The sequence below is a fragment of the Felis catus genome, chromosome A2, assembly GCF_018350175.1.
Source record: "Felis catus isolate Fca126 chromosome A2, F.catus_Fca126_mat1.0, whole genome shotgun sequence".
NCBI classification, from domain to species: Eukaryota; Metazoa; Chordata; class Mammalia; order Carnivora; family Felidae; genus Felis; species Felis catus.
This window is the reverse complement of record NC_058369.1, coordinates 31957756-31982207: the sequence shown is the minus strand read 5'-3', so window position 1 is coordinate 31982207 and position 24452 is coordinate 31957756. Positions and strand designations below refer to the sequence as shown.

General features: G+C 45.1%; 2 long non-coding RNA genes across 2 annotated transcripts in view; one reads left to right on the top strand and one right to left on the bottom strand.

The window, feature by feature from the left end:
* LOC123383735 overlaps positions 1 to 19065 on the top strand; it is a 46899-nt gene extending 27834 nt beyond the window's left edge. The window contains exons 2-4 of the long non-coding RNA XR_006593871.1: positions 8610 to 8820; positions 15167 to 16554; positions 16660 to 19065. This is a non-coding gene — a long non-coding RNA (uncharacterized LOC123383735). The remainder of the gene's footprint in view (positions 1 to 8609; positions 8821 to 15166; positions 16555 to 16659) is intronic.
* On the bottom strand, positions 15132 to 19170 carry LOC123383739. Its single transcript, XR_006593876.1, has 2 exons — positions 19055 to 19170; positions 15132 to 15346 (listed from the first exon to the last, which is right to left on the bottom strand). It is a non-coding gene; the product is annotated as an uncharacterized LOC123383739 (long non-coding RNA).
* Between the last annotated feature and the right edge of the window lie 5282 nt (positions 19171 to 24452).

Below are 24452 nucleotides of genomic sequence, written 5' to 3'. Positions count from 1 at the left end.
ATCCAGTCAGTACCTGTTACCTTGATCTTGGAATCCAATGGGGAAGACAGTGTTCAACAGAGAGTTACACAGATGACAGGACAAGTGACATTGCCATATGTGGTGTGAAAGAAAAGTGCCAAGTCATCTGAGGTCACACAATAGAACGGGTGATGGATTTGGGTGTCTAAAAGATGTCACAAGGTCACACTGAGGCTGAGAGCTCTGTAGGAGTAAATCAGGTAGGGAAGGAGGTGAGAGCGTTTGGATTCAGGAAAGAACGCATCCCGAAGCTCCAGGCAGGGAGGAATAGACTGAATAAGTTGGTGGCATCAATTTGTCACCTTTCAGAGAACAAATGCTCTGTTTTAACCAAAATAACTGGCTGATGGGTGGAGAAACCATGATCTATACAAATGCCTCGGTTGAATTAGAAACTGTTTTACTGACGTCAAGATGTTTAAAAATACGAGCAGCAATTCTGGGACTGTCACACCCTGCGTCCCTCCCCTCCTCTCCCTCTCTGGAGAGCAGAACTTTGTACAACCTGGGACCCCAGAGGAGTTTTTCAACACAGAGGAGCCACTGAGGCCTGAAGATTCCTGGTTTACTTTTGTGAACCATTGGCCTCCCTGAGTTGGTGGAGACAAAAGCAGCCAAGACCCAACGTATAAGATTTAGGGGGAAATAAGCAGAAATGTCAGTCAAGCCTGAAAACTGCTGCTCTTTCTATTCCCTTTGATTTGTGACTGTTTCTTCACCATTCCCATGACCACCATCATTATCATCATCACTATCCTCATCATCACTACCACCACCTTCTTCATCACCACCACCATCACCATCTTAATCCCACCACCATCAGCACCACCTCCATCAGCACCACCATCACCATCTTCATCACCAGCACCACCATCAGCAGCACTATCACCATCTTCGTCACCACCACCCTCAGCATCACCACCATCTCATCACCACCTCCATAAGCACCACCATCACCACCTCCATCAGCACCACCATCACTATCTTCATCATGACCACCACCATCTTCCTCACCACCACCATCAGCAACATCACCATCACTGTCTTAATCACCACCACCACTATCATCACCACCACCACCACCATCTTCATTACCACCTCCATCAACACCACCATCACCACCACCATCAGCATCACCACCATCAGCATCACCACTTTCAACAGCATCACCATCACCATCTTCATCACCACCACCACTATCATCTCCATCAACCATCTCCATCACCACCACAATCACCATCTTCACCACCACCACCATCACCACCATCTTCATCACCACTTCCAACAGCACCACCATCACCATCTTCATCACCACCACCATCACCATCTTCATCACCACCATCATCACCTTCATCACCACCACCCTCAGCACCACCATCACCATCTTCATCATCACCATCACCATCTTCATCACCACCATCACCATCTTCATCACCACCATCACCATCTTCATCACCACCACCACCATCAGCATCACCACCATCTTCATCACCACTTCCAACAGCACCACCATCACCATCTTCATCACTTCCACCACCATCATAGTAGTAGCAGCAGTTGACAGCCATTATCTTGGTGCCAGGCATTATGATAAGGTGTGCACGTGCATTACCTCATTTAATCCTAACCATACCCCATAAGGTGGGAACTGTTAGTTTGAACAATGTGAAATTGTTAATATTCAACCATTTTTTGACCTATAAAAGTGGTCATTTCATACGGTTGAATCAGTGGGTTTACAAAAATTGTATGTGTTTTTATAACTGGGGAATGGCTAAGCTGAGATTCCTACCCAGAATGTATAGTTCCAAAGTGGCTGTGCTCTTTCGCTGAGGAGGGAGGAAGGAAATAAATAGCATAAAACTTGCTTTTCTCTTCCCCTGTCCTAGTTATCTCCTCTGTGTGGCTTGTGTGTTAAGAGAGGAGAGAAAAGTCAGAAGATACTTAAGTCTGAAGATACTCCAACAATTCTTATCCTCCTCACTCTGCCTGCCCCATCCCCTCTTCTGACTCCATCTAAACCTGATTTTTCCCACGAAAGGTAGTCATTGGCGCACACTACTGAAAAGTCCAGGGAAGGGGTAACTACAGGCACAGCCAGACTCGGGTTCTCAAACAGTGCTTATAAAAACCTGTCTATGGACCACTCAGATCAGATATGGGCCCATATCCCACAGCCTAACACCCCCACCAGAGAGAGAAGAAAGGATTAAGTGAAGAGAGAGAGAAAAGAGGAAGGTACTGCTTTTTTTAGTACTTCCAACAAAATCCTAGGAAAGATGCCCATTGGTTTGCATATGTCACACACCCAAGCCTTGGTTGGTGATGGTCACGGCTGAATCAGTGTTCTTTATATGCATTGCTTTAACTCTTTCTCATCACAGCCTTTTAGAGTTGGGGCTATTGTTATCATTCCATTTTATAGAAGGGAAGACTGAGGCACAGAAATGATAAGGTAAGTGGCTTAAGGTCAAACCCTAGTAGTCTCTGGCCCCACCACACTAAGTGGCTCTCTGACTAAGGTCATGGATTATAGGGATTGGCAACCAAGACTATGGAGTGGGAAGAAAGCATGCAGGGCCAGTTCCACCTCAGCTGCCTGGAATGAGGGCATCTCATTCCCCAAAGGAAGCTGATTCCTCAAAGGCACCCTGGGTGCTCTTACCCAGGAGAAGGGAGATTGGGTGCCAGTCAGGGGAAACAACTGTCCTCGACAACGAGACTGTAGAAAAGTTTTTACAGAGAGGATATTTTTCTCTCCAATCTGATGTTGGGCCCCAATTTCAAAGAACAGGAGGCTATAAAAAGGGGAAAGGAAGGAAGTACTAATTAAAAGGTCCTTGTGGGCTCCGGGGTCAGAAAGAACAAAGAATTCTAGTTAGGGAGGCTCGCAGCTGTTGTTAACTACCAGGGCTCTGGGGCAGGGCAGATGTTCAGCCCAAGGACCCTAGATGGGGGATGGAAACTCTCTAACGTCTTTCTCATTTGTAAAATGGTGATAAAATACTGACCTCCCAGGTTTCCTGATAAGATTAGATGTTCTAACATACGGTGATTCCCTACCCTGGTGCTTGGCGTGTGGTTCGTTCTCAATAAATGGTAATGGCTATAGTTAATGTTGTTGCTAAGGCTCTTCAAATATTAGCGTCCTTGGGACCCTCTGAGGCCAAAATTCTCCTTTCCCCCTGGGAGATCTTTGGTTTCTTTTTTAGGATCACAAGATCAAGGACTTTTTATACTACCTAAGATCCCAGAAGCCCTGTGGCACTTTTCCGGAACTTACGTTGTTCTGACATCGGAGGGGGCCATTGTGGCTAACATCAGCATGGCCCGCTCTGGTATCCTTTGTCTGTTTCTGTCAGTACTGGAGAAACAAGAGCCCTTATATTTCTTTGGTCCAGAGTAGTGCAATGGCAGTGTCCTTCAATACTCCCTTTATACTGATTGGCTTTCTAAGGGCACCTTGAAAAAGGCTCCATAACTCAGGTGCGATGGCCTCTGGCAGCCAATTGAGGCTCAGCCTCCAGAACTCACTCACTCTATCTTGTTTGCTCTTTGAATCTTGCCACTTCTCATTTAGACTTGACTCTGTAGACTTTGCGAGTTTCCTGACTGATACCGTAGGTCAGGAGTCTTTGTTGCAAAGGACAGAAACCCAATTGAAACAGCCTTAAACAATTATATAATTGAAAAGTCAGGACACAGCAGGATTCAGGGGCTTCCACAATGTTATCATGTGTCAGTCTTCCTCTCTTGCCTTTGCTCTCCTTTTTGTTGGCTTTAATCGGGAAGACTTGTCCCATCAGGTGGCAAAGGCGGCTTGTACCACGTGATTGACGACATGAATGTCTCCATTTCTTTACCTCTCTTATATGCATGCGTGCATACTCGTTTCCAGTAATGGGGTAGTTTTTCCCACCAGAGGGGGAATACGTTTGCCACCCCATTGATGTTGGGCATGGCCGTGAGGCCTATTTTGGCCAGAGGAATGTGTTTGGAAATGACAGTATGTCCGTTCGAAGCCTAGCCCTTCGGAATTACCTGTTTCATTTGCCTTTCTGTAGTGCTTCGGGAATCTCCATGAGAATACGCTACAGGTAGCCTGCCGGTCCCAGAGAAGCAAAAGACTTTTAGAGCAGAACTGCCCACTGAACACAGATGCTAACATGCAGACCCATCGGTATGATCAATGCTTACGATTGTGCGCCACTGAGGTGAGGGGCGGGTCCACTGTGTAGACTTATTGTGGCCATAATTGAGTGATACACAAACCATTTCCCCAATAACCTGCACAAAGAGCTTTTCCTTCCTTACCATTGCAACAAAAATTTTAAGACTGGTTTCAAGTGGCCAGGCTTAGGTCTACTCCCAGTACTGGGATGCAGGGGAAAGGGGGGGCATCTGGAACCAAGGTGTTAGGTGCTGAAAACCAGGTCATTCTCTACAGGAAGATCGTGGTGCTTTTACCAGAAGAAAGTGGAAGGGATGCCAACCATGCAGAATGAATGATTCCCATTACGTCTGTGTCCCATGGCTCCATAAGAGTCAGGAACCAACCTTGCTCATGTCTGCACCTGACAGCGTAGGTAGGGTGGAACTCAATGGGAGCTAAGACCAGTCACCAGTCACCAGGGAGGCCCAGTGCACAGTGTTTTCCATGCTCCTGACACTGAGAAGCCTTAGCCCCTAGCCTCTCTCTTTCTAGGCCACAATGGGTGAGGTGGCTTCAGCCAACTGGCAACCTGCCCTCCCTTACCCCCACAGTGCCAGCTCAACACGGAAGTAAAAACGAGTGACTGGAATTATTGCTGGGTCCCCACCTGCCCCTGATTTATAACAGTCCTTTCTCACCAGCTCCCATCCTCAATTGTGCTCATGGGGCTTTAATCTCCGGTGGGGTTCGTGCCCCGCTGCCTCTCTGTCTTCGAGACAGAGTTGACCTGAACTGGAAGCGTGGTATGTAATACGTGTAACACCTTTGCCCTGTTTCATGGGGTCATTAAACTTCCTGCTGAACGCAATTTAAAATTAAGTTGAATTAGAGGCTGTGATGGCTGTATTTTGCTTTCTTCTGCCAAATCCAACCTTTCTACCTTGACCTTTTCCATGCTCTGTTTAGCAGCTGCAATCTTTCAGGAATGCCATTTGGCTCCGAGATATCGACGGAACGGTTTTGATGGACAGTGCCCTGGAAAAGGGCACATTTCTCTCTCAGTTTGACAGTATCGTGTCCCGACACCGCATGGCAACCTGTGCTTTCTCCAGGGCTCCTATTTTCTAGAAGCATTTAGAGATGTAAAGAGCAGGCTGTATTTCCTCTATTCCAGGGGCGACCTATCCCTCTTGCCACACTCCACCCCCAACCCTCTTTTATACGCCAGCCCTCCTTATGGAACTGGGAGAAAAGGTAGGAGAAGGCCCAGGTCAGGAAAGCAAATACCATTCAATGTATTCGCTCTGATTACACCGTTACGGGCGAGACAATAGCTACTGTGAACACAAGCAGGCAAGGTTCAATGCAGCTTTCTTCCCTTCCTCAATGCAGCTTTGATCCAGCCAGGGCTACCCAGGAGGAATTTCAGTCTAACTGGGGCAGCCCAATCTGGGAACCATGCCTCCCTCTGTGGGGGTGGCTCCTTTGATGATTTGGGAAGGCTATCAGGACCCAGCTTAGAACATTCCATGAATGTGGATCACTAGCACCCCACCAGCGCCTCCACACACCAGCATAATTAAATACTTACATTTTCAGCACATATCCCTGGTATAGGTATGACTGCAGGTGCCGTGTGTTAAGCTGTTGTCTTTCAGCCTCTCGAAGCCGCCCCTATTTTGTGATGCTGCGACTGGGACTGCCATTTCTCCCAGCCAGCCGGTGCCATGTTAGGTTCTGCCACTAGGAGGCACCAGAGGGAAGTTGCAAAGCTGGAGGACAGAGAAGGGACTTTTTCTTTCCAGCTTCCAGCTTCTTTCTGGCATAGCAGTGTTTAAGTCTCTAGCTTTTTTTCAACAATTTTAGGGCTGGCCTCTTAATCATTCCTGTGTTGCATGATTTACAAGATTCTCCTGCCTAAAAAACAACCACTTCTGGGTTTCTAAAACAATCCCAGCACTCTGCACAGTTTCTGCTCACGAGGAAGGACAGAAGCATGAACAGCTGGTACCATAGGGAGAGGGGTCTCTGTCTGCATAAAGATCCAATTTCTTCCCGGGCAGTGGATAAAGCGAAGAAGATAAAAAATGACCTTTAACCTTTGAGAACAGTAATGTAAGATTAATTTGAGGCTTTGAAACTAACGAGTTGGCTCATCCTGGTGCGGCACCCCTTGAATAACATGGTATTTGCAGTCAGCCATCTTTCTTCCTCAGATGGGGCTGGGGGGAGGGAGGAGGGAGGAAGGAGGAGAAAGAAACTCACTTTTTAAAATAATCCTCAGAGGAGAGAAATCTGCTAGGTCTCCATAAAGCCGGTTTTAGAGGAAAGAAAAAAAAGAGAGCGAATTATGTGCCTTTAATCTGCTTAGCTTTTCACTGTCGAATAGCTGAAGGGCTCAGACAGGCAAGAGTATTGTGAGGTGGTTAAATCCATGAACTTGGAGTTAGACCCCTTGGGGTCTAGCCTGATCTGTGACTTTCTCGCTGTGTGATCTCGGGCGTGTTTTTTAACTTGTGCTTCAGGGAGGTTTGGATTAGATAGTGCATGGAAAACACTTCTGTTCAGGCTGAGAATCTGGTTATTTTTGCATTTTTGATGATGATTGAGGGGGTGGGCAACTTGAGGGTGATTTATCCACAGAAGGGGAAGTCTGAGACTTCTGCTCTGACAAGAGGAAACGTCTCGCAGCAGAAGACAAAAGTAGAACCAGACTGATGGGAATCAGGGAAACTGGTTTCAGCACCAACCAGGAAAGAGCTGTCGTGGGGGGTGACTGACCGACAGTGGGCATGGCTGCCTGGAGAGGCAGTGAGTGCCCCATTCCTGGGAGAGAGCAAGCAGAGGCGCTTTCCATTCTATGAAAGGATAGGTTAGATTATTTCCAGCCATCTTTCTCCCTCTATGTATCTGGCTCTTCCATTTGCTAAGTGGGTTGCCTCAGCTCACTCTACCTCTGTCGGAGCCTGGGTTGCCTCATCCATCAGGCATTGGTGTTCATGGCTTCCCTCATAGGGTCTCTCTCCCTTTCCCCTCTACTCCTTCTCGCCAAAAAAGTGACGCTCACGAGGGGCCAGGCACTGTGCTAGGCTCTGGGGACACCTCAAGGAAGGAGATGGATGTAGATGCTGCCTTGGAAAAGACTCAGACATGTAGCGAGGGAGACAGATGAACAGAACATTATAAAGCAATTCCACAGATGCACTGAGAGCACCCTGGGAGCCTCGAGGAGGTGATGCATCAATCGGATGGTGGGAATATATGCTGTGGGAGCAGGGTAAGTGGTACAGTCAAAGACCCAGGGCAAGAAACAGCACGTGTGGAGGGAACCCCACCAGGGGCAGTGCTGGGGGTGGGGGTGCAGAATGTGAGGGGGCAGTGAGGGGGATGAGACGGAGAAGGCAGAGGCCAGGTGATGGAGATCCTCGTCTTCCGGGCTAAGGAACGTGAACGTGCGTCCTGTGAATCAGGAAATGCGGTGGCTGATGTAAACATTTGCCTGGCACGCTCAGGTCTCGATGTGAAAGCGAACTCTCTGGAGCCTGTGTGGAGGATGAATTAGGAAGAGGCAAAGCTGGACCACCACCATCTGGAAGACTGTGGAAGTCAGGAATTCATGCGGGCCAGAAGCAATGGGTGATACCACAGACCAGGCCTCTTGGGAAGTTGTACTGAGGGGGCGCCTGGGTGGCTCAGTCGGTTAAGCGTCTGACTTCAGCTCAGGTCACAATCTCGCGGTCCGTGAGTTCGAGCCCCACGTCGGGCTCTGAGCTGATGGCTCAGAGCCTGGAGCCTGCTTCCGATTCTGTGTCTCCCTCTCTCTCTGCCCCTCCCCCGTTCATGCTCTGTCTCTCTCTGTCTCAAAAATAAATAAAAGGTTAAAAAAAAAAAAAAAAAGGAAGTTGTACTGGAGAATCCGATGGTGAGATGCTCAGGGCAGGTCCTAGTAAAACAGGAACTGCTCCCGAAATGCGATGGGTCATGATAATTATGATCACTCTATAAAACTCTGGTTTGGGGGACCATCGTATAAATTGGGTCTCCTCATCGCTTACCCAGGCGGTGGCAATAAAATTTGTGCATGTGGTCCAAACCGGTATAAACGGTACTTGTGCTTAACGAGAGCGTTTAAAAAGGTAATGATGCTACTGGCCTGAGAAATAATTTTGCAGATGCTTCTGGGATATAGAGTTTTCCATTCAAAGACTGGATTTTGGTGCTGCTGGGAAGGCTTGGGAAGGAGAAGCACAAGATTAGATTTCGTGCCGGCGAACTAAGAGGACAGATGATGCTCTTTGAATACAACTTCTAATGGATTTGGCACAAGAGGGCACTGGAGATGGGCCCAAATGTCTCACATTTGCTCAACTGTTTTGCAGACAGCTGGGAATTTACCAGCATTATCTTTTTTTTTTTTTTTTTTTTTCTTAACCAGGTTATTTTAGACCTTGTAGATGTGCCCTGAAATGCCTCATCTCAGGGAGGGTGAGAAGAGCCTCTCTTGAGCAAGTGTGGTGTCTGCTTCTAGTGCTGTTTATGGCAAAACTGGAAACTGTCTTCGAAATTAACAATAGATGTGCATAAATCTTCTTCAGTTACCTAGCAACTAATACAAGACAACGCAGAGGTTCACAGGCTGGGTGGAGGTAAGCCTGTTTTAGGAATACCTGGGATCATTTCCACGATACCTGGGGGATTGTGGGGCGGCAAAGAAAGAAAATTAATGGCACTAATGAAATGTGAGTTTCTTTCTTTCTTTTTGTTTCCTGATAAAAATTGAATCAGGTCCTAAAAACCTTTCCTCAATCTCGGAGCTTCCCGGCAACAGTGAGGACTTACAAAGACTCGGTAATTTCGAGGGCCCCTTCCGAAGCTATATTTTTGGCTGTAAACCAGCTGCTTGACCACATGTGTAAAATAAGGGGTTAGATTAGGGGAATTGTAAAGTTTCATCCACATTACTAGGATGTATGTGGTGATAGGGTTTTTAGAGTCCTGTTTTATTCAATCAAAGGTGCGCTTCAGAGTCAAAGCAGATTTTTAAAAAGAAAAAGATGTTGCAATAATGACGTCAAGAGGCATGTGACTTAAGGGACACCCACACATATACATACATATACATATATATGTATATTTCTGTATGTGTATATATATATATATATGTGTGTGTGTGTAATTTTTTAAATTTTATTTTAGAGAGAGAGAGAGCACACAAGCTGGGGACAGGGGAAGAGGGAGAGGAAGGGAGAGACTCTTAAGCAGGCTCCAGGCTCAGCACCGACCCCGACGTGGGGCCCGACCCCATGACCCCGGGATTATGACCTGAGCCAAAATCAGGAGTCCGATGGTCAAGTGACTGAGTCACCCAAGCACCCCTGTGTGTGCATTTCTCGTTTATAAAAATTAGTTTATGCATTGAGGCTTGGGTTACAAATTCAATGCTACAGGGCCTGGCAGGCAACATGGATGAGTTCTGTGCCCAGAAGCCATGTGAGCCAGAAGGCTGGGCAGCTGCTGGGCGGATCCAGCTGAGTACAGCTATAGGAGTGTGGGGTCTAGTGATGCCAGATCTCCTAGTTTTTCAAAAAGCCAGAACCTCAGCATCTGTGTGCAGAATCTCCTATTTTTAAGATATTGACGGCTAATTCCAAGCTTTAGAAGATATTGTGTGGGCTACACAAAAGCAAGTCTGCCTTAAAGCAGAAGTTCTGAACACGTGGTTGTCTTTTTAAAAACGACATGGCTTCTCACAACTCACTTTATCTGAAGGGAGGTCGATGAGCTTGGACAGGCCACCAGCTAAAAGGGTTCATCCAGTGCTTCCTCCATACTGTGCTGGGGGCTCCTCCCATCTGCTGTGCCTCAGAATCCTCCCAAGGGGTGGGACTTATTTGTCACAGGAATCACGATCCCTGTTTCAAAGATGAGGCTACTGACGTTCACACGCATCAAAGTCATACTGAGGATGGTTTAGCTCCTGAGCCCTAGAGCCCGAGTTCCAGTTCCATCTCTCTGACACTAAACCTTGCTCCGAGGGGCTGGACTCCCTTGGAATAAAAGGGGAAAGGGCTTTTTTTTTTATTTTGGGGTATCTTTTTTGTTTGTTTTTTGTTTTTTGTTTAGGAAAAAATAGCTGTCTTTGAACAGAATTCCTCTGTAGAAGTGTTAGGAAGCTGTATTTCTTTGCTAGAACTGCCCTAAGAAAGTACCACTAACTGGGTGGCTTCAAAGAACAGAAATTTATTCTCTCCTGATTCTGGAAGCTAGAAGTCCAAGATCAGAGCGTCAGCAGGCTCAGTTTGTTCTGAAGTCTTTCTTCCTGGCTTGTAGATGACCGTCCTCTCCCCCCATCTTCATATGGTCTTCGTGTGTGTCCTATATAACTGTGTCCTCGTAAGAAAAGGAGATCAGGACACAGACACGTTGGATTAGCGTGCCCCCCCCCCCCCCCCCGCCCACGACCTCATTTTACCTTCCTCGCTTCTTTAAAGATTCTGTCTCCAAATACAGCCACATTCTGAAGTACTGGGGGTTAGAGCTTTAATATATGGATTTGGGGCAGATGCAATTCAGCCCATCACAGAAGCCATCCATTTTATTTTCTTCTGCCTCTTTAGTATTATTAATATTGGAGGGACAAAGAGGTTTCCTGAGCCTAGGAACCAGAGCACAGGGTAGGGCACTGGGGCACCTGAGGGGATACCCTTCTCTTACAACCTGAGACACCTGACACAGCGGTTCATCAGCCACCGTCCAGACGTGGGAGGAATAGCTTCGTACGCTTGAACCAGTTAACCCATTCCCAAGACACAACTTCAGTGTCTGAGAATAAATAAAACATGAGGTGTTTACCAATGTCATTGTTTTCCCTGACATTGCTGCTTGTATCTTTGTGTCTTGATTTAAAATAATATTGATTTGGACAAATAGCATCACTCATCATCACATCAAAGACTGGAAACAACCTCAGTGGCCAACAGTGAAGTTCTAATAGGATCCTTTGCAGCCTTTGGAAAGTATTTCGTGCAAAAATGTTTGCAATGTAGAAGATTCTCATGATAGATGAAGTGAAAAAAAAATGGTTACCAGGACTATGCACAGTTCGATTCCAATTTTTTGGAAACAGATTATTGTATGTACATATATGTTCATATGTGTGTATATGAGTGTGTGTGTGTGTGTGTGTTTGTGTGCACGTGCGTGTGTGTGTTCATCTGGAAAGGTATGCTCCAAAATACTTAAAATAGCTCTCTCTCAGTGATAGAATTATACATATTTAAATTTTTTCTTCTATTTTTCTAAATGTTTCATGTCTTCTGCGATAATAAATATTATTTTTGCAAGCAAGGGAAAACTTTAAAAATATATAATCCCTTTAAAAATATACACACTCAGTTTACAGAAAAACCATCCTAACTTAGCCTTTTTCCTAAGGATCTCCCGTACAGCTTTTCACATGGGATTACATTTATAAAAAAATGTAGTTTATTTGCTATTTTCCAGATATATCTTTCAGCCACAATTATCTGGATTCTAGAAGAATTTTTGTGACAGGGCTGAGAACCTCTTCTCTCTTTTTTTGTCTGACTCTGTTTTCCTGTGAAAAATATTTTTTGGGGGTGCCTGGGTGGTTCAGTCAGTTGAGCATCTGACTTCGGCTCAGGTCATGATCTTGTGGTTCATGAGTTTGAGCCCTGCACTGGGCTCTGTGCTGACAGCTCAGATCCTGGAGCCTGCTTCTGATTCTGTGTCTCTCTCTCTGCCCTTCCCCCACTAGTGCACTTTCTCTCTCTTTCTTAAAAATAAGTAAATATTGGGAATTCAAGCTGGTGCAGCTACTCTGGAAAACAGTATGGAGGTTCCTCAAAAAACTAAAAATAGAACTACCCTACAACCCAGCAATTGCACTACTAGGCATTTATCCAGAGGATACAGGTGTGCTGTTTCGAAGGGACACATGCACCCCCATGTTTATAGCAGCGCTATCAACAAAAGCCAAAGTATGGAAAGAGCCCAAATGTCCATCGATGGATGAATCATTAAAGAAACTGTGGTATGTATATACAATGGAGTATTACTCGGCAATCAAAAAGAATGAAATCTTGCCATTTGCAACTACGTGGATGGAACTGAAGGGTATTATGCTAAGTGAAATTAGTCAGAGAAAGACAAAAATCGTATGACTTGACTCGTATGAGGACTTTAAGAGACAAAACAGATGAACATAAGGGAAGGGAAACAAAAATAATATAACAACAGGGAGGGGGACAAAACAGAAGAGATTCATAAATATGGAGAACAAACTGAGGGTTACTGGAGGGGTTGTGGGAAGGGGATGGGCTGCATGGGTAAGAGGCATTAAGAAATCTCCTCCTGAAATCATTGTTTCACTATATGCTAACTAATTTGGATAGAAATTTTAAAAAATGAAAAATAAAATTAAAATAAATAAAAAACTAAAAACAAATATTTTTAAAAATTAAAAAAAAATCCTTTTGGCATAAATTCAGAGAAAGGGTGGTTCCCCATAGGCACTAAAAAGGATAAAAGGCACTAAAATAAGTAAGTGGGCTAGCTTAATGTGTCTGAAGTATCATCTGAGCAGACCCAAAAAGAAGCAGGATATAACTTCATAGTGACTTTGTTCATTCTGTTTCTCTTTATTTATTTCAGAGATGCTTTGGACACTTCCTTTTCAATAGAATGTGCTCTCATTGGCTAAGTATCCCTAAGGGTGTTCTTTTATGAAAGAGAGGTCTGTGGGGATATTGCTCTCATGTCATACTTAGAAGTCAGTTATTGGTCATCATGCTCAATTCTTGACATTATTGGTTCCCAGACCTCTCAATCCCCTGGAGAGATTTTGTACAGGGTCAGGTCCCCACACCATTACAGGAATGGAAGTAGTGTGGGACTTTGGATTGGGCGAGCTCCATGTTGGAGATGTTCAGCCAAGTTGGAGAACCCTTTCTCTACATGGCTCATCAGTTTCTTCCTGCAACATCACTATAAATGGCTACAGGAACACTTCCAGGGTAGAATTTTCTATCTTGTGAGCTATGCCTACTATAATTCTCTTTTGCATAGAACTTGGATTCCTCTGACCAGTTCAGAGGTTAAAAATGGAGTCACTTTGCTCATGTAACCCAATAAAAATCCCAAGGTCCCATGTGGTCCAATCTTTGTGTAGAGTCTTATCTTCAAAAGCAGGAATAATTATAGTGGTAACAAGGCTTTCACTATTCACTCAAAGAATATTCTAAGGGGTCCAGTTCATAACTCATGGTAGCATTTCTCAAAACCCTAGCATTTTGGGGCACCTGGGTAGCTCAGTTGGTTAAGCATCTGACTTCCGCTCAGGTCATGATCTTGCAGTGTGTGAGTTCCAGCCCCACTTCGGGCTCTGTGCTGACAGCTCAGAGCCTGGAGCCTGCTATGGATTCTGCGTCTCCCTCTCTCTCTGCCCCTCCCCTGCTCAGGCTCTGTCTCTGTCTCTTAAAAATAAACATTAAAAAATTTTTAGGGGTGCCTGGGAGGCTCTGTCACTGGAGCGTCCAACTTCAGCTCAGGTCATGATCTCACAGTTCATAGGTTTGAGCCCCGCGTTGGGCTCTGTGCTGACAGCTCAGATCCTGGATTCTGCTTCGGATTCTCTCTCTCTCTCTCTCTCTCTCTCTCTCTCTCTGCTCCTCACCTGCTCACGCTCTGTCTCTCTCTCAAAAATAAAAAAATAAAGATAAAATTTAAAAAAAAATTTTAAAAGCCCTAGTATTTCCCTTTCCTTATTAAAAAAATATTTTTTTAAGTTTTTTTAAAATTTATTTATTTTGAGACAGAGAGAGAACACAAATGGGGAGAAGCAAAGCCGGGGGGGGGGGGGGGTAGAGAAGATACCAAGCAGGCTTTATGCCATCAGCAAAGAGCTCCACGCAGGGTTCGAACCCACGAACCACGAGATCATGACCTAAGCCAAAATCCACAGTCAAACGCTTCACCAGCTGAGCTATCTAGGTGTCTCCCCATCCCTTCTTAACTCTTAAACCTCTCTGTTATATCAGAGCTTCTCATTCGCCACCCCAAACCCAAGTCTCTGTGCGAGCAGACCACATGAGCTTTCGGGGAGCTTTTCTACCTCTGTTATTTCTAAGCAATATACTGTATAGTTTATCTCTCTGGCTGTTTTCCTCTCTAGCTGCCCTTTCTCTATTTTGTTCACTACCCAGCCTTCCCACAACAAAGGAGAGCCCAGGAAATGCCTAACAAAAATCTATCTCCCTTTTTTTCCATTCCACCTGTGCCTATTTCTCTATTTCTCAATGTCCTGATTTTGCATTAAAAAAAAAAAAAAAAAAAAAGCTAGGAACTGGAAAAAGAAGCTGATAACAAAGACAAAAATCCCTGTTTCCGATATGGTGGGGGAGGGCTAAAACTGGGCACATTAAGAAGCCTTTGCTCATCACAATAGTGATTTCCCCATCTGCCACCACAAGACTATAGACCCCTACATAGTTTATACAGTTCTTTCTTACCCCACTGCCCCCTTCCTCCAGATGTTCGCAAACAAACCCCGTCAACTACCAGTTGGTGTCTGTAAGTTCTTTTTCCACCTCCTGTTCTAATTCCCTCTGTCTGGCGACGCCTATGGATAAATACTCCCCTGATAACCACCTTGGAGGATATTAAAGAGTATGTCCTGAGCCCCAGTGATTGGGACTGAAGCATACACCATGCACTTAGAGTCTCAGCCTCTGCATCGGCCAAACCGGGCTTTGATCCCAGCTCCGCCCTTTGCCTGTCCTGTGCCTCTGTGGCACCGAGCATGTCACCTAACCTCCCTGGACCTCAGCTTCCCCATCTGTAAAATGGGGGCGATCGTAAAAATCTAACTTAAAGGGTTGTAAGAATGAAATGAAATGTAATTAACGCCAGTGAAATGCTTAACGCGGAACGTTGGTTGTATGGATGCAACGGTGTTTTTATTTTTCTTTTTAGCAACCCTTTTTTGGAGGATACAGGCAGAAGAAAAGGGTGATTTTGCTGGAAAATGAAGAGTACCTGGTGCAAGACCAGAGATCAGCGAACGAAGCCCACAGGCCAAATTTGACCACGCCTTTTTGTACACAGTTTTGCCAACACGGAGTCACTCATTTCTCTATGATCCTTGTTGCACTCCTGTTGGCAGAGTTGAGTCATTGTGATAAAGACTGCATGACCCTCACAACCTGTAATATTTACCATTTGGCTCTTCACAGAAAAAGTCCACCAACCTTGGTTTAGAGCATTAAAACACAGTAACTTTTCCACATGGCCTGCCACGGGGGAGATCAATGTCATAAGGCTTTCTTTACGAAGTGGTTAACTGTAGTCAAAGATTTTTTGTGCCTAAGAGTCAACCCTCATCAACACCTTAATTACCGTTCTGTTTTGTTTTCACCACGAATTTACATCTGCCACAATCAAGAGGAAGGCAGTCTTTCTTAGAAGCTTGGCTCATCCTTCTAGAATTACAAGGAATAGAATACTGCGCATCTGATAAGGCCTTTGGGACAAGGCTGCCGAGGGCTCACCCATATCTGTGCTTGATTCTAGGCATAAGGCTAGAAGGCATGTCCCAGTTTCCTTGCAGTAAGAGGGGACCAAATCTTGAATTTTTGCTGACGGATTTAAGTGAAAATTTGTCAGCATCCCCACACCCTAGTTAATCACTCCTCATTAATCCTGCATATACTCTCCTCTTCCTTGCCTGGAGGATACAAACAACCCAGTGGGGGGCTCTGAAGTTTAGAGCAAGCTGTCCAAAAGAACTTTCTGGAACAGTGGGAAACTTCTATTCGGCTCTGTTCAGTAGCGTAGCATCTAGCCGCATGTGGCAATTATGCACTGGAAATGTGGCTAGCGCAACTGAGGAGGTGAGTTTTTACTTTTGATGAGTTTAAATGGTGGGTAAAACTAGTTAGTGCCCCCATTGGACACTGCAGTTCTCCAAGATCGGAGATCCGAAGCCTGAGGTCTGGGTGGAGCAGAGCACCTTCTTCCTTCCCCTTTCTCCACCCCTTCCCCTTCCATCTCCTGTTCCACTTGCATTGGATTGGGATGTGAGCAAGAAATAACAGCTCTTTGGATAGAGAATTGCTTTTTGGCGAGGCAGCCCTGACTAATACAGACACACGTCCTGGAAACCACTTTTATGAAGAGAGGACGATTCAGCCCGCTACTCATCCGTTTTACAAGCTCAAGGAAGGCCTCTACCGCGATCGAGTTTTTAACCTCGTCTGTGGTGTTAATTATCCTGTTCAAAAGATGAAAAAAGTGGCTTCGTGGGCCAGAGAGCAAGTGGCTTCCTTAGTGGTTTGGCCATACCGATCCCAGCGATAAGCTAGGTAGGAAAGTTCGGTTCTGTTCGACACTCAGTGACAATTTCTTTTTCTTTTTTTTTTTTTTTTTACACAATGATTTTTAAACTGGGCATGTCCTTTCCATGACAGAGAAAGAGCCATCTGGTTTGGTGATTTTTGGCTTCGAAGAGGAGAACATAAACGAAAAGTGTAAGTTTTAATACTCAGGAGATCGGATTCTGTGCTAAAGAGGAAATGACTCCACGCCCACGAGGATTCGGCCAAGAAAGGGGCCAGACTGTGCTGTGGGGGGAGAGGCGGGGAGGTAGTTCTCAACGGGGCTGTGCACGTCACTCACCGTTCCTTTCATTCATTGCTAATAATGGACTGGAGCAGGACAACTGGTCTCTCTTTCTTTGGTATCATCAGGGAGAGGGTTTTGCCAATTTCAGTCCAAAGCTGGAAGGGCTAGGATGACACACGCTGTCTCACCTCCTTTGTGTGGCCCACTAGTTTCCAGGCAAAGCATCATCACAACACCTCTTTCTTTGTAAAGAGGACCCACCTGGTAATCAAACAGACCTCTACCCAAAATTTCAAGTCTATCACGTACTTGGACAGGTCACTTCACTTCTCCGAGCCTTGTTTTCTTGGTCTTTAGGGATAATAACACATCCACCTCACAGAGCTATTCTAGCAAGAATAAAATGAGCTTTGCCTACGAAAGCAGTTAGGACAGGGCTTCATACAGAGTCAGACCTCTGGGGACACTGAGGGTTTGGAACATGTAATTCCAAGCCTGGCCCCTCAAGGAGGGGCATCAAGGCGGTCCCGCCGTGAGCATGTCGGTGTACGTGCTTATCACTACAGTGCTTCTCAAACTCCAACATGCATTCAGATTGGCTGCGGATTGTGTTTAAATGCAGATTCTGAGTGAGTAGGAGCATGTAATTTAAATGAGTTTCCAGGTAATTTCAAAGCTGCTGGTCACTGGTACCACCTTTGAAGAACGGGAAGTTCGAGTCTTGTCCCGCTCTGTGTTTCCCACTCCTGGCACCTCCGTAGGTGAGCTGATCTGCCTACTTTGAGTAGGTGGGGGAAGTCATAAAATGAAGGTAGTGGAGAGTTAGCGGCCGGAAGGAGAACCTAGGCAGATGAGTACAGACATCGCGGAAAAAGAGATGGGTTAGAGGTTTCCAACCCTGACTAGACTTGAAGCTCACCTGGAGAGCTTTAAAAACTCTCCGTTGTCAAGTCTCACCCCAGGAATACAGATTTAATTGATTGGGATGGGGCCAGACGTGACATATTAAAGGAAATAACTCCCCAGGTTATTCTCATACGCAGTCAGGGTTGAGAACTGCTGGGCTAGACAAAAGAGGCCACTTTCCCAGCTGGAAAGAATCTGGAAGGGGTCTTATCAAGATATTAAATCAGGGTTGATTTTGAGGGGCTGCTAGTTGGAAAAAAAAAAAAAGCATCATGGAAATTTAAGTAAGAGAAGCCATTTGGTTGAAACCTTGAAAACTCAGATCCATTTGATGAAGCTGTTAATGAAAACACTAAATCTGCCTTGCCTAAAATGGTATCTTTGCTCTGGGCCTCTGAAGCAATTTGTCTGTTGAGAAGCCAAGGGTAAATGGGAAACGTGAAATCCATGCCATTTTTTGGAATCCGAGGCTCTTTTTCTTTCATTAACGTTGTGGATTTGATTGTCCTCTGTGCTCACAGAGGCTATTGAAGGATTCTTACTGGAGCACAGAAGCCAGCTTTGGCTGGTAGCATTAACTAGGTCTTGGTCCAGTAGGCCTCTATGGGTGGGGAGGGGGTAAGGGGCGGAAGAAATGAGCCCAGCACCGATAGTCCAACAAATTCAGACCGATGAGCATAGTTTTGCTGTGATCGAGTGTATACTTCTGAAGCCCAGGTGTAGACTGCCTCTTTGTCACCAGAAGCCAGCTCAGAATTGGCCCTTTGCCAGCTCTGACACAAAGCTCAGCCCCATTCCAGAATCCAGGCGTGCCAAGCGTCTGCAAATATTGTGGTTTCACCTAAGATTCCTATGTCTTGGGTTGGGGGCACATCAGCCACTGAACAACACCTTGGGCAATCCCCGTTAGAAATCCTCTCCCCCAGAATGCCTGTGCAGGCAGCCAATCAGGAGATTCTCCCCCATGACCATGCCCCATACCCTTTGTTAAGTCCTTTGGAGCAGAGTTTGGCTCTGTCCTAGCTGCTCCACACGAGGCTGCCCTTACTCAGGCATAGATAGCAAACACAAGTCTTTCTAGAAGGCTCCCCCCCCCCTTCCTTAGGTAAACACGTTTCCCCTGTTATCTCAGAGTAGAGTCTTCCCGTGAAACCTTTCGTAAGCCAAGAGGGTGGGAAGCAAGGAAGCAATCACCGTTTCATAAATGCAAACCTCGTCTTCAGATTTCTTGCGCTTAGTGCAAACGGGTACTAGTGCAGGTCTTTTGTAATAGTAAAGGGACATAAAGGGAGTTTTTTGGAAAGCGGGGGAGCCCTGTATATTCGAAACTGTTACCTGGATGTTGAAGAATGTATTCTGATGAATGCAGAGAGGGGTACAGCTTCTGGAAGGAAGACAAAGGTACGGCCAATGCAAACACCATAGCTAAAGCTGCTGGCCCTACGAAGCCCTCGCCTAAAGAGCCACACAGGCCATAGCTCTGCTTTGTGACTGCACATTGGAATCACACAGGGAGTTCTTAGAATGCTCATATCTGGGTCATGCCCCTGGAGATTCTGATTTAATTGGCCTAGGGTGTGGCCTGGGCATTAGGATTCTTAAAAGTTCTCACACGTCGTTGTTAATGTCCAGCCAAGTCCGAGCTGTTTTTTTCCACAGTGCTTAGTGCTAAAGAGCAAGATGAAAGGCTTCTTGTAAGCCAGGTTTCCTACATTGCAGTTGGTATTCCTGTGTCCTTCTTGCTGACCCATCTAGTCTTGTCTTGAGTGTTTAAATCCCACCAAGTGAGCCTTCTCAGATTCTAACATCATAAAGTACAAGCAGAGAAAGAAAGGTTGAGAACCGCTGGAAAATTCTGTGTCTTTGTGAGAAAAAAGAGGCCATTAAATAGCAGAGAGATTGAGAAGGTCAGGGGAGAGAACTATTTTTGAGTTAGGATTGAGGAGAAGTATCCGCTCCCTGTGTCAGATCTTGTTGGCACAGTGTTTCTCAGGCATAGGCTAGGTCAAGTGGGGGAAATCGGTGCCAGGAGGCTCTCTTTTCTTTTCATAGTATCTATTTATTTCACAGAAGGCCCTGCAAGAAAACGAAACAACACCAAGTTGAGAGCTGAAGGGAAGGGGCATCCTTGAAGGGCAAGCTGGGGGGAAGAGATGCTGGGAAATCTGGGGAAACAAAGGCAGTCAAGGGAGAAGGATGTTCACTCACCTTCCCAAACACGCTGTTCCCTCAGACCCATGGTGGTCCTTCAAACATACTTTCAGGTAAATTAAAAGGTGCCCCTTGGATGCAACCAGCTCCCACCCCAGGGTACATGAAGAATCCGAACCCTTGTGTGTGTGTGTGTGTGTGTGTGTGTGTGTGTGTGTGAAAGGCGGGGGAGGGAGGGAGAGGGGGAGAGAAAGAGAAAGCACTTGAATAGAAAGCTATCCACCAAAGGCAATAAACGATCATGAAAACCTGGCACAAGGAAGCTGGGCTTCATTTCTTCTGGAACCACCTCTCAACAGCACAAGGTACCAGGTAAATCACATCACCTCAGTGAATATTTGTTTCTTCCTCTGACCTTCCTGTGAGTCTCAGGGTTCCAGCATGTTACTTAAGAATGTATTTTGGAAACAGTAGGCTGCGACATTAGTATAAGGAATTATTAAAAAGTCAATTTTCCATCTTTGTGTTTTTATAGCCGTACTGGGACGACCAGGAGCACAGTATTATAAAGCCCTCAAGTGCATGGTTGAAGGCAGTAACAGAAGAGAAAACATATTTTTCTGTTACAACAGACATATATGTCATAGGGGAAAACAGCATAGAAAATTGGAAAGAAATAAAACCTGAAATTTCTCCTTCCAAAAGAATAGTAGTATTTGTCATATATGACAACTATTTATGCCTATTTAAAGCCCATTATGTTTTCAAGTTTGGAAGCATTTCTTAATGCAAAACAATACATGCTTCTTGCAGAAATGGAGAAAAGATAGGTAACAAAAATCATCTATTTCTACCACTTAGGACTACCTACCATTCTAGAACTTTAAAAAGTCAAAGAATTATTTATATATTTGATATATTTTACCTTTTTTACACAACAAATCTGTTTATTTTATAAAAATTAGATGAGCAAAAGCTAAACTATTAAACCACTTGAAATCCAACCCCCCAAATAATTGATTACAGTCTGTAATATTTTTTGTTGTAGCCTCTGGACTTTTTTTTTTTTTTTAAGTTTATTTATTTTGAGAGAGACAGAGAGTGAGTGCGCACACAAATAGGGGAGGGGCAGAGAGGGATGGGGACAGAGAATCCCAAGCAGGCTCTGCACCCTCCAACAGGGATCCTGATGCGGGGTTTGAACTCACAAACCGTGAGATTATGACCTGAGCCAAAGTCAAGAGTCAGATGCATAACTGACTGAGCCACCCAGGCAGCCCATCTCTAGACTTTGCAGTTTTCTTTTTTTTTTTTTTTTCAACGTTTATTTATTTTTGGGACAGAGAGAGACAGAGCATGAACGGGGGAGGGGCAGAGAGAGAGGGAGACACAGAATCGGAAGCAGGCTCCAGGCTCTGAGCCATCAGCCCAGAGCCCGACGCGGGGCCCGAACTCACGGACCGCGAGATCGTGACCTGGCTGAAGTCGGGCGCTTAACCGACTGCGCCACCCAGGCGCCCCAAGACTTTGCAGTTTTCAAAAGTGAGTGTAGTTTTGAAAGCATAAGGGGTACCAAAAATCTTTTGCAACTACAAACGCATATTGCTGTTTTGTAGCCAGCTTTCCAAATGGAACAATATTCATACAAATTGCCCTATATTCTACATCACTTTTTAATGTCTGAATAAAATTCTATTAGAAGATGCACCATTGATTATTTAACAGACCCTTTAATGTTAAGTATTTAGATCATTTGTGACTTTTCTTTTTCCTCTTAGAAAGACCACTGTCATGACTATCCACGAACCACGAACCACGAACATGGTTTCTTTGCAATTTAACTTTTGGGATGAGTTGGACCAGTGGCTCTGCAGAATTCTAAGGATTTTCAAAGAGAACGATGTATGGTTCTTAGCGTAGTACATTTTATCATTTCAAATATTTTTGCTTTACATATATTAGAATCTATTTATAAATTTAGGATGACTTAATGCCCTATGAAATACTTAGCCCACCGACACTCTTTATTCGAGTTCTGTCCTGAAAGATTTAATTTTTTTCTGCTTATGTATGTCGGCATCATGCTCATACAAGAAAATTTGTAGACTGTAGAAGAGTTGGTTGGGAGGAAAGAGAAAACCCTTTACAATCCCCCTGCTGAGAGAGACTCATCTCTCTGGTCACCCCTGCCAACTCCCTCACCACCCATGGCTTTGTACACTTTTTCAAAATACTCTCTGTAGACTTCAGAGTAGGGGGATGCTATCATGGAGACTCTAAGTGGTGGCTGATCTTCCGGGAGATTTTTACCCCTTTGCAACTCTCGGCATGATTTCCAGTAGCTAACAGACAGAACTGTGCACCTGGGCGAGGCTGTGCTGAGATACTGTGTTCTTATTCCCTATTTTAAAAAGCACTGTGCAGACACATCCGTAAGGTTTCCTGCAGGTGTGTGGGAACAGGGAGTCAGAGGCTTAACAGTCACAGATTTCATATAAGAAAAAACAGAAAAGCCGAAATATAGACGACAGGCATGTTTATACCAAGAGACAAACAGCTTCTTGCCACGCCTGCTCCAGATTTGATGTTAGAAGACCTCAGGCAACAATTTTCCATTCAGATAAATAATTTTACATTTCTGGTTATCAAATGAACACATGTTCATTATAGGAAATACATTTAAAAGGCAAAAAGAAAGACACGTATTCTGTGTGTTTCTTTCCAGTTTCTTGATGCATATTTTAAAACAGATTAAAGCCAAACAGCCTATACTGGTTTTGTGTTCCCACTTCGTGTAATAGGAAGGGTGTCTTCCCATGTCAATGATCATGTATGAAGATTCTTCCAAGTTCCATCAGTACCTGCACTGCCTTGAGAGATGACGAAAGAACACACATCAAAGAGGTCTGTGAAGAGTAAATGCAGCAATATAAAGTAAAATAAAATTGTCTGCTGTTCACCTATAGCTGACAGTGAGAATGAGTTTTCCTTCCCGGGTTACTAAGCTTTATCTTCCTAACCAAGATAAAGTGGTTGTTGACTAGAGCTGTAAAATACTGCTTCCCAAACAGGAGCCTTAGGTGTAAAAAAGCCCATGGAAAACAAGCTCCTGTTCTGAGATGATAAACCAAGGGGGACTCATTCCAGGAGGGGGGTGATTTGGGGGGGTGGTGTCTGGGTGGCTCAGTCGGTCAAAGCGTCTGACTCTTGGTTTCGGTTCAGGTCATGATCTCATGGCTCGTGGGTTCGAGCCCTGCATCGGGCTCTGCACTGGCAGCACAGAGCCTGCTTGGGGATTCTCTCTCTCCCCTCTCTCTGCCCCTCCCCCACTTGAACGGTCTCTGTCTCTATCAAAGTAAATAAATATAAAAAAAAAGTTTTTAGTTTTACTGCTTTTCTTAAATTGAAGTATAATTAACATGCAATGTTACATTAGTTTCAGGGGTGTTTTTTATGGCAGGTGTCGGGGCAACACTCGTTGCTCTATTTGGGACGTGGAAGGGGGCCTCATGCACGTGGCTTGATCGGACATTACGTGGAGACCACTTACGTCTTCTTGGCATCTCTTCTTTAACCGAGAAACAAAAGCTAAATGCCCAGATCACTCCAACGATTTTCCCCAAGAGCATTATTATTGTCACATCCTTCACCAGCCGCGTCTATCCAGAAGTAAGACACGGGGCAGGACTATCGCCCCTTGCCCCTCGTGCTGCCTTCCAGGGAATTTGAAGATGGTGCTGCTTCCTCAGGATACATTTCTTCCATCTGTGAGACACGTGTAATGCACTGGTTTCGTTTCTGACCTTTGCTAGAAATTTTCATAATTAAAATATAAGTAGGCACTCTGCACAGTGAGAACATGGTCCTCCCCACCCACATGTGCCAATTATAAGGCCATGTGCAGTGCGGGGCAGGGCAGGGTCTGCAGTAGCCCTGCTGAGAAGGCCAGCTGAGACTCCTGCACCGGTTTGATTACAACCTGCCACCACCCCTGCCCCCCACCTCTACCAAAGCGACTGCCTTCTATCTAGTCATGTAACAAACATTTGTCAAGCATCTGAAATGAGCCGGAGCCTATGCTAGGCCTGAGCAAATAAAGAGAGGAATGAGCCATGGCATTTACTCTCTGCAAGTATACCAGCTACTGGTGTTGGAGGGTGTTGGGTAAATAGATGAAAGCAATATAAAAGAGTCTACCTTTTCGGTCGCTAAACATTGGAGCATTTTTCTCAGAGCTAGGATTATGGTGAGGTGAGTGAGGCAGGGACGTATGAGTGTGGGGTAGGATCTGGTCTTTATTTATAATGTTGACGTTCTGTTCATCATGGACTTTTTTTTTTTTTTTTTTGGCATCAATTCGGATTCTTTAAAATATTGCCTAGGGGTGCCTGGGTGGCTCAGTCGGTTCAGTGTCCGACTTCAGCTCAGGTCATGATCTCATGGTTCGCGGGTTCAAGCCCCGCATCGGGCTCTGTGCTGACAGCTCAGAGCCTGGAGCAAGCTTTGGATTTTGTCTCCCTCTCTGCCCCTCCCTGGCTCGCACTCTGTCTCTCCCTCAAAAATAAACATTAAAACAAAAATT